Source organism: Lepidochelys olivacea, assembly GCF_965140295.1.
Source record: "Lepidochelys olivacea isolate rLepOli2 genome assembly, chromosome: 4".
Classification (NCBI taxonomy): Eukaryota; Metazoa; Chordata; order Testudines; family Cheloniidae; genus Lepidochelys; species Lepidochelys olivacea.
In genome coordinates, this window is record NC_140414.1 from 105,717,252 (window position 1) to 105,732,115 (window position 14,864).

At 43.9% G+C, this 14,864-nt stretch overlaps 1 protein-coding gene across 3 annotated transcripts in view; it reads right to left on the bottom strand.

Moving 5' to 3' along the window:
- PGCKA1 (PDCD10 and GCKIII kinases associated 1) overlaps positions 1-14,864 on the bottom strand; it is a 64,581-nt gene that overhangs the window by 24,815 nt on the left and 24,902 nt on the right. For 2 of the 3 annotated variants that reach the window (XM_084625965.1, XM_084625966.1), the window contains one exon: positions 7,713-7,781. The gene's annotated coding sequence lies outside the window, so the exon portion shown is untranslated. Of the gene's footprint in view, positions 1-7,712; positions 7,782-10,992; positions 11,092-14,864 lie in introns of all 3 variants that reach the window. The other variant, XM_084625967.1, reaches the window with a different exon arrangement.

Genomic DNA, 14,864 nt, shown 5'->3' on the forward strand with positions numbered 1-14,864 from the left:
TGTGGCGCTTTTCTTGACCTGCTGCTCAGAAACCGGGTAGAATTAGTGGGGGAAGCAAAAGTGGATGGGAATCTGGGAGGCAGTGACCATGAGTTGGTTGAGTTCAGGATCCTGACACAGGGAAGAAAGGTAAGCAGCAGGATACCGACCCTGGACTTCAGGAAAGCAGACTTCGACTCCCTCAGGGAACGGATGGCCAGGATCCCCTGGGGGACTAACTTGAAGGGGAAAGGAGTCCAGGAGAGCTGGCTGTATTTCAAGGAATCCCTGTTGAGGTTACAGGGACAAACCATCCCAATGAGTCGAAAGAATAGTAAATATGGCAGGCGACCAGCTTGGCTTAATGGTGAAATCCTAGTGGATCTTAAACATAAAAAAGAAGCTTACAAGAAGTGGAAGGTTGGACATATGACCAGGGAAGAGTATAAAAATATTGCTCGGGCATGTAGGAATGAAATCAGGAGGGCCAAATCGCACCTGGAGCTGCAGCTAGCGAGAGATGTCAAGAGTAACAAGAAGGGTTTTTTCAGGTATGTTGGCAACAAGAAGAAAGCCAAGGAAAGTGTGGGCCCCTTACTGAATGAGGGAGGCAACCTAGTGACAGAGGATGTGGAAAAAGCTAATGTACTCAATGCTTTTTTTGCCTCTGTTTTCACTAACAAGGTCAGCTCCCAGACTGCTGCTCTGGGCATCACAAAATGGGGAAGAGATGGCCAGCCCTCTGTGGAGATAGAGGTGATTAGGGACTATTTAGAAAAGCTGGACGTGCACAAGTCCATGGGGCCGGACGAGTTGCATCCGAGAGTGCTGAAGGAATTGGCGGCTGTGATTGCAGAGCCATTGGCCATTATCTTTGAAAACTCATGGCGAACCGGGGAAGTCCCGGATGACTGGAAAAAGGCTAATGTAGTGCCAATCTTTAAAAAAGGGAAGAAGGAGGATCCTGGGAACTACAGGCCAGTCAGCCTCACCTCAGTCCCTTGAAAAATCATGGAGCAGGTCCTCAAAGAATCAATCCTGAATCACTTGCATGAGAGGAAAGTGATCAGGAACAGCCAGCATGGATTCACCAAGGGAAGGTCATGCCTGACTAATCTAATCGCCTTTTATGATGAGATTACTGGTTCTGTAGATGAAGGGAAAGCAATGGATGTATTGTTTCTTGACTTTAGCAAAGCTTTTGACACGGTCTCCCACAGTATTTTTGTCAGCAAGTTAAAGAAGTATGGGCTGGATGAATGCACTATAAGGTGGGTAGAAAGCTGGCTAGATTGTCGGGCTCAACGGGTAGTGATCAATGGCTCCATGTCTAGTTGGCAGCCGGTATCAAGTGGAGTGCCCCAAGGGTCGGTCCTGGGGCCGGTTTTGTTCAATATCTTCATAAATGATCTGGAGGATGGTGTGGATTGCACTCTCAGCAAATTTGCGGATGATACTAAACTGGGAGGAGTGGTAGATACGCTGGAGGGGAGGGATAGGATACAGAAGGACCTAGACAAATTGGAGGATTGGGCCAAAAGAAATCTGAGGTTCAATATGGATAAGTGCAGGGTCCTGCACTTAGGACGGAAGAATCCAATGCACCGCTACAGACTAGGGACCGAATGGCTAGGCAGCAGTTCTGCGGAAAAGGACCTAGGGGTGACAGTGGACGAGAAGCTGGATATGAGTCAGCAGTGTGCCCTTGTTGCCAAGAAGGCCAATGGCATTTTGGGATGTATAAGTAGGGGCATAGCGAGCAGATCGAGGGACGTGATCGTTCCCCTCTATTCGACATTGGTGAGGCCTCATCTGGAGTACTGTGTCCAGTTTTGGGCCCCACACTACAAGAAGGATGTGGATAAATTGGAGAGAGTCCAGCGAAGGGCAACAAAAATGATTAGGGGTCTAGAACACATGACTTATGAGGAGAGGCTGAGGGAGCTGGGATTGTTTAGCCTGCAGAAGAGAAGAATGAGGGGGGATTTGATAGCTGCTTTCAACTACCTGAAAGGGGGTTCCAAAGAGGATGGCTCTAGACTGTTCTCAATGGTAGCAGATGACAGAACGAGGAGTAATGGTCTCAAGTTGCAGTGGGGGAGGTTTAGATTGGATATTAGGAAAAACTTTTTCACTAAGAGGGTGGTGAAACACTGGAATGTGTTACCTAGGGAGGTGGTAGAATCTCCTTCCTTAGAGGTTTTTAAGGTCAGGCTTGACAAAGCCCTGGCTGGGATGATTTAACTGGGAATTGGTCCTGCTTCGAGCAAGGGGTTGGACTAGATGACCTTCAGGGGTCCCTTCCAACCCTGATATTCTATGATTCTATGATTCTAAGAAGGTGTTACTGACCAAATAATGGGGTTAGAATGGGAAGTAAAATCTAGAACTTTCGTCTTTTAAAACTAATTGTCTCTAATGACGCTATTTTAAAGGCTTTAAAATAGCCTGATCAGATGAATGCCATATAATAGGCTGTAGAATGACTCAGATATGTTGATAGCAGCTTCATTAAGGATTCAGGACAAGCTGTCTATAATGATAACTTCCAAGTCTGATAGCTAGACTTGACACCAGAGAGAGTTTGAGGCTCAATGGCATAGCAATAGTGCAGTGGGCTGCCATGTTAGAAACTGAGCATTAGCAGCCGATTGGTGACTCTCAATTCCGAGGAGACTCCATGCATTGCATATACACAATGGACTGACTCTCTTGGAGGGAAAAGAAGGACGTGCTTACTCATTTGCCCAGCACCCCTTGCAGGCCAATTCAGCATTTTGCTGGAGGAGGCAGCTTGTGAGTTTTATGCCAGGCCCCTTTCAGTGAAGAAATGAAGAGGCAAGTGCATGGGTTGTGAGGAAAAGCATGAAAATATAAACAAAACCAAGACAGTGGTTGGGCTAAAGCCCAGGTTCCGAAGATTCAGTAGAAGCAGAATTTTTTTGCATTAAGCGGGTCTGATTATCTGCTCCATAGCTTTGGAAACACAGCTAGCTGCAGCCCTGGCTGGGGAATGCAAAGGACCATTGCTATTATGCTTCAGGGACATTTTAAGGAAATCATTAGGAAAATGTCATGTAGTGAACTTGTTTGACTTGGTGTATGGGTATGCTAGGAGGGAGGCATATGGGAATTAATACATGCTAGAGATGCTTAAGTTTTAATGTTTTATTTTAAAATATGTGGCTACTTAACATGGATTTACAGTCAGAAAAGTTGTGATCTAAAATGGCAATTCTGTTCCTTGTGTATCTGGCTTTTAGTGACAATCTTTAAACTATTTTTGTCTCCTAATAATGGACATTTAGCTTCCAGGACCTCCCTCTTGTACTCCCTTATATTATTGGTACCATTCTGTACCACAACCGCAGGCTCCTCCCTAGCAGATCGCACTCAAAGTTTCAGTACATGTCTTGTGGGATCTACCACCTTCTTGCTGTGAAGACAAGTCCTCTAATGTCTGTTGTAGTCACCACCTACCCAGGTACTGATATTGCTCTGTGTGTCCTTTAGCTGTGACACTGATTTCATCAACTGGAGGATCAAGACAGCCTTTTCTCAGGTAGGCGTGTCCTAGAGTGCCCCTGTACATTGTCTCTGTAAGTAATTGGGCCTCCCCCAGTTCAGCAACTCTCTCCTAAAGATGCTGAGGGACATGCATTTCTTGCACTGGGGGCATACATGTGGCCACAAGGCAAATAGCAATATATTATGCACGCTAGGACTTTTCCAGCTCCCTTTGAAGTAAACAGAGGACTTTCCATTGAGTTCAATGGAAGTTGGCTCAGGCCAACTGAACTGCATAGTCCCTACTTTGACTAATCTATGGCTAGTTCTCTACCTCCAAGTTTTGATTTAATGATTTTTCTATGCTTTCTTCCACTAATAGTTATTTCAGCATCACGCTCTTCTTGGCACCAAACTCCCATGCAGTTCAGACTTCCTTGTACTTGCTCCGTCTGATGCCTTTCTCAGCATGGGAGCTAACTTTAGCTCAGTAGTTCTCAATCGTTTTGGGCTCAGGACCCAGCTGTAAACGTTTATGGCCCGTCATGACCCAGTAAATAGTTTGGGGGTGGAGGCCCTGGCATAGTTTTGGTCGAATCCTGCCCCCCAGTGGGTTGGGTCCTGCTTGGCATTCACCCCAAAGTGAATGTTTGTCCTGTGTTGTGGGGCTGGCTGTGGCTCTCTGCTCCGGGCGTTGCAAGCTCCGGGGTTGCAGTGCCACTCAGGTTTGGCCCTGCCCCCTTGATTGGACCACATCTGTGTGAGTGGAGTTGTGACCTGGCTCATGGGGTTGCAGTGCCACGCACTCAACTTTGTCCTCCTCGGACTCCAGCCATCAACCCGAATGGTGCTGGGAACCCAGAGATTGCAGTGCCTGCAGCAGTAAGGTGAGCTCAGCCAGCACCGTGGGACAGGAGCCACCGGAGCTGCCACGCAACCCTTTGAAACATTTTGCCGACCCAGTTTTGGATCCCGACCCATGAGTTGCGAAACCCTGCCTTAAATTATTAAGGACAAGGTTTAAATCCAGGGACTCTTGGTAGCTGTCTCAAAAAATACTTCTAGTTCCAAATGCAGCAACAGCTAGACAAGGGAGACTTCAAGGTTGTGTGGATGAGAAGATGGTGTGAAGAGGAAGGGTTTAAATGTATTTGTTTCCGTGGAGTTTTTTGGATCAGGAAGAGCCAGTGCAGAAGGGATGGAACTAAACTGTTGCACAAAATAGGGACATAATTTTGGTGGATTATTTAAATGCTGAAGAAAGCTAACAGGTGCTGAGAAGCACTCAGGTCAGACAAAGACATCTGTTAGGGATGGCAATAGAACAAAGGTGTCTCTGTATCTAGTAAAGGATAGGACACAAATTACAGCTGAACTGGAGGAAGGGCAGGTTGAGATCAGAGAAGTACACTCCAGAAAAATAACAGGGTATCAGATTAAAGAGTTAAATTAAAATAGGCACAAAGCAAAAATTAAAACTAGAACTAGCTAGAAATGAGTGTGAGAAGCTTGCATTCAAAAATGCCTGACAATAAAAAGGTATCTTGATAAAATAGGCATTACTGAAATATGGTGGGATGACTGTACTAATGGACCGGTCAACAGAAAATCATGCCACCTTGTTACAAGCTGACTATTATATTACAGTTTTCTTACTGCTTCCTCTGACGCATCAGGTGCTGGCCACCGTCAGAGACACTGCCCTGATGGCAATTCCTATGCTCTCATTACTGTTCAGTAGTGTAGTCAATACAGCAACATGAGAATGAGCTGGATTTCGACTCTTGTATCATCAACTAATTCTGTCCTTATTTACATTTTTGCGACCATGAGGAGATTTGATGAGGATTGGAAAGATGTAATAAGGGCAGAATTTAGCCTACAAAATAGTTATTGTGGCTGGTGCTGAATGAGCTGAAAACAACACAGCTTGATTTTCAGTGCCTGGAATGAACTTGCAGAGTTGACAGTTATTCAAGTCAAAAGGTTTTGTTTGTTTTTTTATCTGTAAGCAGAACTACATGTTAAGCCACCTTCTGAGCCAGAATAGAGAGAGAGGGAGGTTTTGCTCGCATAGTACATCAGACTTGACCAAAGCCCACAAACCTGCTGAAGGTGGAATCACTTTTTCAATTTGGGATGAGGTTTGTTTTTGTTTTCTCTTCTTTGACCATTTTAGAGTAAATTTTTGCCTTACCCATGCCAGTTTTATAAATGTAACACCGTGGTGAAGGACGCTGCTCAGAGTACTATAGAGGGCGAGAAGACTAGGAAGGGCGTTTTCTTTTTAATTTCTCTAGGGGTAAAAACTGTGAGGAAAAACTCTATAGGACAGACTGGTTCTTAGCAATTAGCGCTGGCTGGCCAACAAGAATTCTGTTTCATGAAAAAATTTTGATGTTTTGATATTTGGTTTCATTCTGCATTGGAACAAAAACTAGAACGTTTGCAATGCAGAGAGAGACCCAGGAATAACCAGTTCCAGCTAAAGTGGTTCAAGTCTCTGATTCAGAGCAGGAACTTGAGTCTCTCACATACCAGGGGAATATCCAGTTGCTGTTTTGGGGTGAGAGGTCTTTCTTTCTTTTTCCCTGTAGACCTGAGAAACCCTGTTCAGTGAAAAAGACCACTTTTATCAAATTCCTGACCAAGTCTACGAGCAATGCTGCTATTTAATTAGTCCTCTGTGCCATAACTTCACCACCACTACATGGCAGCATGCCATGATTTTATACTGCTGTGAAGTCAAAGCTCTATTTGGGCCTCTTCAACGCAGTTGTCACTCAACTTGGCCACATTGCCTCTTGCACAAACTTTGCTTATAAGCTCCATGCAGAGGTAATAGTCTATGGTGGTTTTAACTGCTTTCATGGGTAATGCTGGGAGTGTGGCTAACAGAACTTTTAAAAGACTAATTATAGCGCACCATCTCTAGTCCAACTGGAGAAGTTTTGAAACAAAACAAGGGTTCAGCAATTCTAGATTTAATAAAATATGTAGGCTAGATGTTCTAAAGGAACATCTAAATGTATGTGCCCAAAATTGAACCTTCCGTTTTTTTGCACGTGTAATTTTAGTATCACACGGTTATTGCATGCCTAGAATCTTGTGTGTGCAGATTTGGTAGCTGGTGGCTCTACCTTCTGCTGTTCATCTATCTGTTTGGTGCACACGCTTCTTTTTAATTCGGGTTTTGGTGGATACCTGCGTATAGGCAGCCCTCTACATTCTGTAGAATTGTGTATTTTAATTTAAGGGAGAGGAGTCCTGAGAATAGGATGGATGGCTATAGATACCATTCTAAATGTACAGATGAGTTTTTTGGGACCATGAATTTAAAGACAGGATTGAGGTCATTTAGGGAATGTGCCCCTTGCCGTCATGTTCTGACTGTCCTGGTATCCTGAAAATCATCTTGTCCTGGATATTTTAAATGCCTCTGATTGATTAATGCTGCTAGAGACATTGCCGGGGCACAAAGACACTTAGACTGTGAGCCACTTGCAGTGAAAAAAGACTGCAATAAACCTGGAAGTAGTGAATGTGACTGAAAGGGATTCTGTTCTGAAAAAACTACTGGAGGGGGCCCAGAGTTTCCCCTATATTTATAGGAATACTGGGTTTGTCCCTCTGGTGGAATGAACCAGGGGCCTGCAACCAGCTCAGATGGGACCCACTGAGGTCAGTACTATCTCTATTGGCCCTGGCATTGCCTCTCAGGTTTCCTGTCTCTCTCTTTTTTTTTTTTTTCTTCTCAGTTCCTTGGTATCTTATCCCAAAGATCTTATCCTGTTCTGCTCTTTTCTTTCTCTACATCCTGTTGTCCCTCTTTTCACATTCACGCTCGCTCTCTTCCCCCCCCCCCTTTTCTGGATTGTGTTAATTGACTTTTAACTTGAGTGGGTCACTGCTGTACCCCTGGTTAGTTAAAATCTCGTCTTTATGATGTTTTGTTTTCTGAACTTCAAAGTGAAAACAGGGAGGGTTTCAGTTGTCACTACAGAACGAAGATCAGGCCGGAAGGAAACACAGTTCAGAACCTGTCCTGTCAGTCTATGTAGGTATGGCCACACATCATCATCATTAGAATATGTGATAGGATAGCACAGAGAGAAAAATAATCCCATGACATGTTTATTGCGCCTCAATGCAGAAGACATAATGGCAGATCGGAAGAATGGCTACTGAATCCAAAACCTACAATAGGAGAATAAAGATCTTCTTACCGATTAGGGTGTACTCCAGGGTGTGCACTCAGATTCCTCTAAATGTTTAATTTCTGAAATGTCCTGATCCTACAATAACAAAGCAAATGTTTTTGACTCAGGAAATCAATAATATTTTGGGAGCTGCCTCTTTCTCATGTTTATATTGCAAAACATTTACAAACAGTATGAGCCCCAGGTTCTTTGACCATAGCAATGTAATAGGGTTCCCAGGTCTCCCCCCTCGAAACACTCTAAAAAAAGATCAGATTAAGCCCTGATCCAGCAAAGCACATAAGTATATTCTTAACCCATTGAAGTAAATGGGAATACTAGCCTACTTAAAGTAAAGCATATGCTTCGTTGGATTGTGGCCTGTGTGAATTACTGGCCTTTTAAAAAACAAACAGCGAATACTCAAATATGCAGTTGTACAGTATATTTTTGGAGGGACCAGGGTATTTATATCATCACCTAGAACCTTCTCTTCACTTTACACTTGTCCGAACCCCCTCTTTGAATCTTCATCATGAACCTGGAAATTTAGCAAAAGCCTCAGGTATTTCCATAATACTGCACGTACCTAGTAAAGATATTGTTGTTTCTGATATATGTACTCCCGGCTGAATGAAAATTGCATTAAAATGTCTCTACCGACCATTGACAGACAGGGTAGATTTGTTCATATGATGATAGAATTTGAATTTAAAAATGCAGATACTTTTATCTTTTAAAGGATATTAACTTGTTGTTTCCAGATATCCCACAAAAAATAGTGACAGGTTTCAGAGTAGCAGCCGTGTTAGTCTGTATTCGCAAAAAGAAAAGGAGTACTTGTGGCACCCGAAAGCTTATGCTCAAATAAATTGGTTAGTCTCTAAGGTGCCACAAATACTCCTTTTCTTTTTACAAAAAACAGTGTGTGTGTGACTGTGAGAGGAAGACTACTCTGTGAGAGGCAGGACCATATAATCAGCAGGTCAGACTCATTCCATGGAAAGGGCAAAATATGGGGCCCGGACTATAAAGTTTGTAATATATGCGTTTCTTACTAGTGACAGTAGAATGTGTGTACAAAGATTGAGGGCAGTACAGCCATTATATATTACTTCATTTGCAGGCGTCGATCCTCCACAGGGTTCTGCTTGCTGGAACTATGCAGCCTTCTTGGGGCCTCAGTTACATTGGTGGCACGCCGCATGGGCCTATGAGTGCCTGTTAGCAGAACCCCATGCAGGATTGGGTCCTTAGTAATGTCATTCTGAAATTCAGCAGCAATTAGTAGGGAAAATATTACTACAGAGCATTTCAGAACCACCATTGTTCCTTCCCTATTTTTAGGCTGTTTTTGCATGCCTTATTTGTTTTGTGTATGTATTTGCGGTTATGCAAATCAGGCTCACAGTCCATATTTGGAACGTTTCCTATGCAACCAAAAGAGTTACTTTGCCTTCCCCGCTCCCCCCTCCCCCCCTCCCAAAAAAAAAAAAAAGTGCCTGAGCTCTCCAGAATTAGATTATGTCATGGAGACGAAACTAGTGGACTGGGTTTTTCATACTACCCCTGGGATTTGAGGAAAACCTGGGAACCCTTAACTACTTCTCTTGCTCTGTGCCCTTAGGGGTAAAGCATATTAGATGCTATGGAGTAAATAGGTTTATGGAGACTTTCTTCTCAGAGTGATGCCATGTAGTGTTTTAATAGACTTTTTGCCCTTGAACTTGCATCTGGTTGTGTCAGTTTGTTAAGAATTCTGTGGTGTCTCTGTTAACTTTAGTTCTATTATATTTGATGTGGATGAATTTGCTCGTTCTTAATTACAAAATATGTCCTGAAAAACACTCTCATTCATTTCTGATCTGTTCTAGGATTGACAGGGTATTGTTATCCTCATGTCCTTGCTTGTTTGATGTGGCCTAAGAGTTTACACACACTACGGAGCATTACAATTCCACCTGATTGTGAAATCCGCATCCTCCTTACATTGCATTGAGAGAATGCAGATTTTAGCTAGCAAATGCAGAAGCTACATTTTGTTTTAATGAATTAAACCCTAAGGTGCCTTTCTAGTTACTGTGAATTGTTTTCATTTGCTGACAAACTTGGGCGTTAAAGATTAGCAGGTACAATAGTTTTTTTTGCCAGAAGCGAATTTATATACTTTGACTAGAAATGGAGACGAAAAAACCTCAAAGAGAAGAGACGAGATGAGTCACAGTTTTTGGCAAGCATCTCTATTACTAGATGTGAGGTAATTAAGTTGTTCCACTCTGAACTTTTGCCTAAACCACAATCTATGGGATCAGTTTCTGTTAAACAAAAGGGATTTTTTAAGAATTCATTCATAAGGTCATTTGCCTAATATTCTAAGGACTAGCATTAGAAAACATAGTAATGTTCGAGACTTTGTGTAACAAAAGAGAACATGCAAAAACTGATGGACATTTAAATGAATGGTTTCAGAGTAACAGCCGTGTTAGTCTGTATTCGCAAAAAGAAAAGGAGTACTTGTGGCACCTTAGAGACTAACCAATTTATTTGAGCATGAGCTTTCATGAGCTATAGCTCACTTCATCGGATGCATACCGTGGAAACTGCAGCAGACTTTATATATACACAGAGAATATGAAACAATACCTCCTCCCACCCCACTTACCAGCAGGACAGTGGGGTGGGAGGAGGTATTGTTTCATATTCTCTGTGTATATATAAAGTCTGCTGCAGTTTCCACGGTATGCATCCGATGAAGTGAGCTGTAGCTCACGAAAGCTCATGCTCAAATAAATTGGTTAGTCTCTAAGGTGCCACAAGTACTCCTTTTCTTTTTATTTAAATGAATGTGCAGATCAAGTGATACTCTTTCTCTTCATAGTATCATCCAGAAGGGTAACCAATCTCAGTTTAAATTTAAACTTTAATAATAATTTTTTTCAATTCTTGGACTCGTCAAACATGTTTTAAAATTATTACTTTCATCATGTTTGGAGCACGCTCACATAACTTACAATTTCAACTGTGTATGTGTGTGATTTCCACAAACCACGGCTGCCTCCTAAAATGAAGTACTCTTTCTCCATCTATCACTTGCTTAGTGATGTCGTCCTCTTAGTGGTTTTAGGAAACTTTCTCTATTTGTCTGGTCAATAAAACAAAGGCATATTTCCATATCCTGCTCTTCTGTATTGTTCTGAAGGACAGAAAACCCCCGCATGCTTCTAAATGTATTTAGGTACTGCTAGGCTCTTACATGCCATGAGATACGACATATGATTTGACACATGCCCTATAAAGTAATGCTTACCATGTCTATGCAGGTTGAGTGCACTTTTATGGGACTGAATGGAAGCCACACAGTCGTCATGGGTCCCAGCAGAAAGCAATTTTCACATTACAAATTAACCTAGAATTTTTAATACAAATGATTAGGCTAAACTCCATGTCCCATCATTGGCTGTTCCAAGTACTTATGCCATAGATAGACCTATTGTGTTTCCTTTTTTATTTAGTTCCTGAAAATACAGTCTTTCAAAGTCACATGGTTAAAATGTAAGTGAAATATGATAAGCCTGCTTTGGCATAAACACTGGGTGCAGTTTTGTGCAGCAGCAGAAGGAACCTTCTAATCATTGTGATCAGTTGTTTCCATTTTCACTGTCCTGATGTGTTTTGCGCCCCTTTTTAGGTTGGTTTGATTTTTTTTAAAATTGTATCTGTGACCAAATGCAAAGCATCCATTGTTCAAATTGTTCTGCTCTCTCTGTACAGGCTGTGCAACTATTACTCCACCTTTGCAGTTCTATTGCTTTGTTTGGAATTTAGTCCCTAAGGAATTTATGCACCATGCAGGGCTCTTTTGTTGTATAAAGTTACATGAAGCCAACCAGTACTCTTCACAAGAAAATAGACTCCCTCACCCTAGGGAATAGTGTTTGCTTTACTCAGTGAAACAAAACAAGGTTTAACCCTTTCTCCTTGATGCCAGAGCATCATACATTGGTATTTCAGATGAACAGGACTGTAGGCAGTATTGGATTTACATTGTTTGAACAAGTGTACTGAATTTTAATACCCAACTCATGGTTTAGGAACATGTGTGGTTATCAAAACTATTTTATTTTGAACCTAAAGGAAATTTTTTTTTATTTCCCTCATTACTCTTTCACCTTCTTTGTTCTGCCCCTGTGTGTAGTCTTGCTACTTAGTTCAAGAGCCTTCTCCTCTGCCACTTCTATTGTCTGAAACTGTTTCTGTCTGGCCTGGTCTACACTATGAGTTTAGGTCGAATTTAGCAGCGTTATCTCGATTTAACCCTGCACCCGTCCACACGACGAAGCCCTTTTTTTCTACTTAAAGGGCTCTTAAAATCGATTTCTTTACTCCACCCCCTATGAGGGGATTAGCCCTGAAATAGGCCTTGCCGGGTCGAATTTGTGGTACTGTGGATGCAATTTGACGGTATTGGCCTCTGGGAGCTATCCCAGAGTGCTCAGTTGTGACTACTCTGGACAGCACTCTCAACTCAGATGCACTGGCCAGGTAGACAGGAAAAGGCCCGCAAACTTTTGAATCTCATTTCCCGTTTGGCCAGCTTGGCCAGGTCACCATGCAGAGCTCATCATCACAGGAGACCATGCAGTCCCAAAATCGCCAAAGAGCTCCAGCATGGACCGAACAGGAGCTACGGGATCTGATCACTGTATGGGAAGACAAATCCGTGCTGGCAGAACTCTTTTCGAAAAGATGAAATGCCAAAATATTTGAAAAAAATCTCCAGTGGCATGAAGGACAGAGGCTATAACAGGGACCCGCAGCAGTGCCAAGTGAAAATTAAGGAGCTCAGGCAAGCCGACTGAAAAAACAGAGAGGCAAATGGCCACTCTGGTTCAGAGCCCCAGACATGCCGCTTCTATGATGAGCTGCATGCCATTCTAGGGGGTGCAGCCACCACTACCCCAACCCTGTGCTTTGACTCTGTCCAAGAGTGGCAGGCAACATGGAAGCGGGTTTTGGGGGCGAGGAAGATAGCGCACAGCAAGGAAGCGGAGAAACCGGTTTCTCCAACAGCCAGGATCTGTTTCTCACCCTGGACCTGGAGCCAGTATCCCCCGAACCCACCCAAGGTTGCTCCCGGACCCTGAAGGCGGAGAAGGGACCTCTACTGAGTGTACCTTTTGTAAATATTATACATGGTTTAAAAGCAAGCGCGTTTAATGATTAATTTGCCCTGGTATTCGCGGCCAGTACAGCTACTGGAAAAGTCTGTTAATGTGTCTGAGGATGGAGCGGAAATCCTCCAGGGACATCTCCATAAAGCTCTCCTGGGTGTACGCCCAAAGCCTTTGCAAAAGGTTTCTGGGGAGGGCAGCCTTATTCCGTTCTCCATGGTAGGACACTTTACCACGCCAGGCCAGTAGCACATAGTCAGGAAACATTGCAGAACAAAGCATTGCAGCGTATGGTCCTGGTGTTTGCAGGCATTCAAACAACATCCGTTCTTTATTTCTCTGTATTACCCTCAGGAGACTGATATCATTCCTGGTCACCCGGTTGAAATTGGGTGGTTTTAGTAAGCAGACACTCAGAGGTGCCCGTTCTTGCTGGGCTGTTTGCCTGTGGCTGCATAGAAATCTTCCCCGCTGTTAGCCACGCGGTGGGGGGAGGGGTGAAGCGAGCATCCCAGAGAATTGTGTGTGTGTGGGGGGGGAGGTGTTAGTTTGGTGTCTGCTGCACGTGAACCCGGAAACTTCAGCCCCTCCTTTTAAATTGCCAGCCCATTTTTAATGGCCAACCCAATGGCTACTTTGTATGGGAAATGAAGGCGCTGCTGTTTGAAGCCATTCCCACATGTTTTGAAGGTTAAAGAAGCCAGAAGACTGTGGCTTACCATGGCTGCCTGCAAGCCGAATTCTGCTGCCCGGCCCTGCATAAGTGATCTCTCACACCAAACCAGCATACCCTCAATAAGAGGCAAAATACGACCTTGTAATGAAAGCACATGTGCTATGTAATGTTAACAGCAAGGTTTACCGGGAAAGAGTCTACCCATTGTTTTCTAAAATGTGTCTTTTTAACTACCCCTCTCCCTTTTTTTTTCCTCCACCAGCTGCATATGTTTCTCCTTCCCAGAGGCTAGTGAAGATTAGAAGGCGAAAAAAACGCACTCGTGATTAAATGTTCTCTGACCTCATGTTGTCCTCCCACACTGACGGAGCACAGCAAAATACATGGAGGGAGACAATCTCAGAGTGCAGAAAAACACAATATGACCGCGAGGAGAGGTGGTGGGCTGAAGATGGTAGGTGTCATCGGCTTGCTGAAAGAAGGCAGGAGTCAATGCTCAGGCTGCTGGAAGATCAAACTGATATGCTCCAGCGTATGGCTGAGCTGCAGGAAAGGCAGCTGGAGCACAGACCGCTGCTACAGCCCCTGTGTAACCAACCACCCTCCTCCCCAAGTTCCATAGTCTCCTCACCCAGATGCCCAAGAATGTGGTGGGGGGGGCCTCTGGCCACCTAGACACTCCACCACAGGGGATTGCCTAGGCAACAGAAGGCTGGCATTCAATGAGTTTTAAAGTGTTGTGTGGCCTTGTCCTTCCCTCCCCCACCACCACCCCTCCCGGGCTACCTTGGCAGTTATCCCCCTATTTGTGTGATGAATAAATAATGCATGAATGTGAAGCAACAATGACTTTATTGCCTCTGCAAGTGATGATCGAAGTGGGGAGGGGAGGGTGCTTAGCTTACAGGAAAGTAGAGTGAACCCGGGGGCGGGGAGGAGGGTTTCCATCAAGGAGAAACAAACAGAACTTTCACACTGTAGCCTGGCCATTCCTGAAACTGGGTTTCAAAGCTTCTCTGATGCACACCGCACCCTCCTGTACTCTTCTAACTGCCCTGGTGTCTGGCTGCGCATAATCAGCGGCCAGGCGATTTGCCTCAACCTCCCACCCTGCCATAAACGTCTCCCCCTTACTCTCACAGGTATTGTGGAGCGCCAGCAAGCAGTAATAACAGTGGGAATATTGGTTTCACTGAGGTCTAACGGAGTCAGTAAATTGCATCAGCGCGCTTTTAAATGCCCAAATGCACATTCTACCACCATTCTGCACTTGCTCAGCCTATAGTTGAACAACTCCTGACTACTGTCCAGGGTGCCTGTGTATGGCTTCAT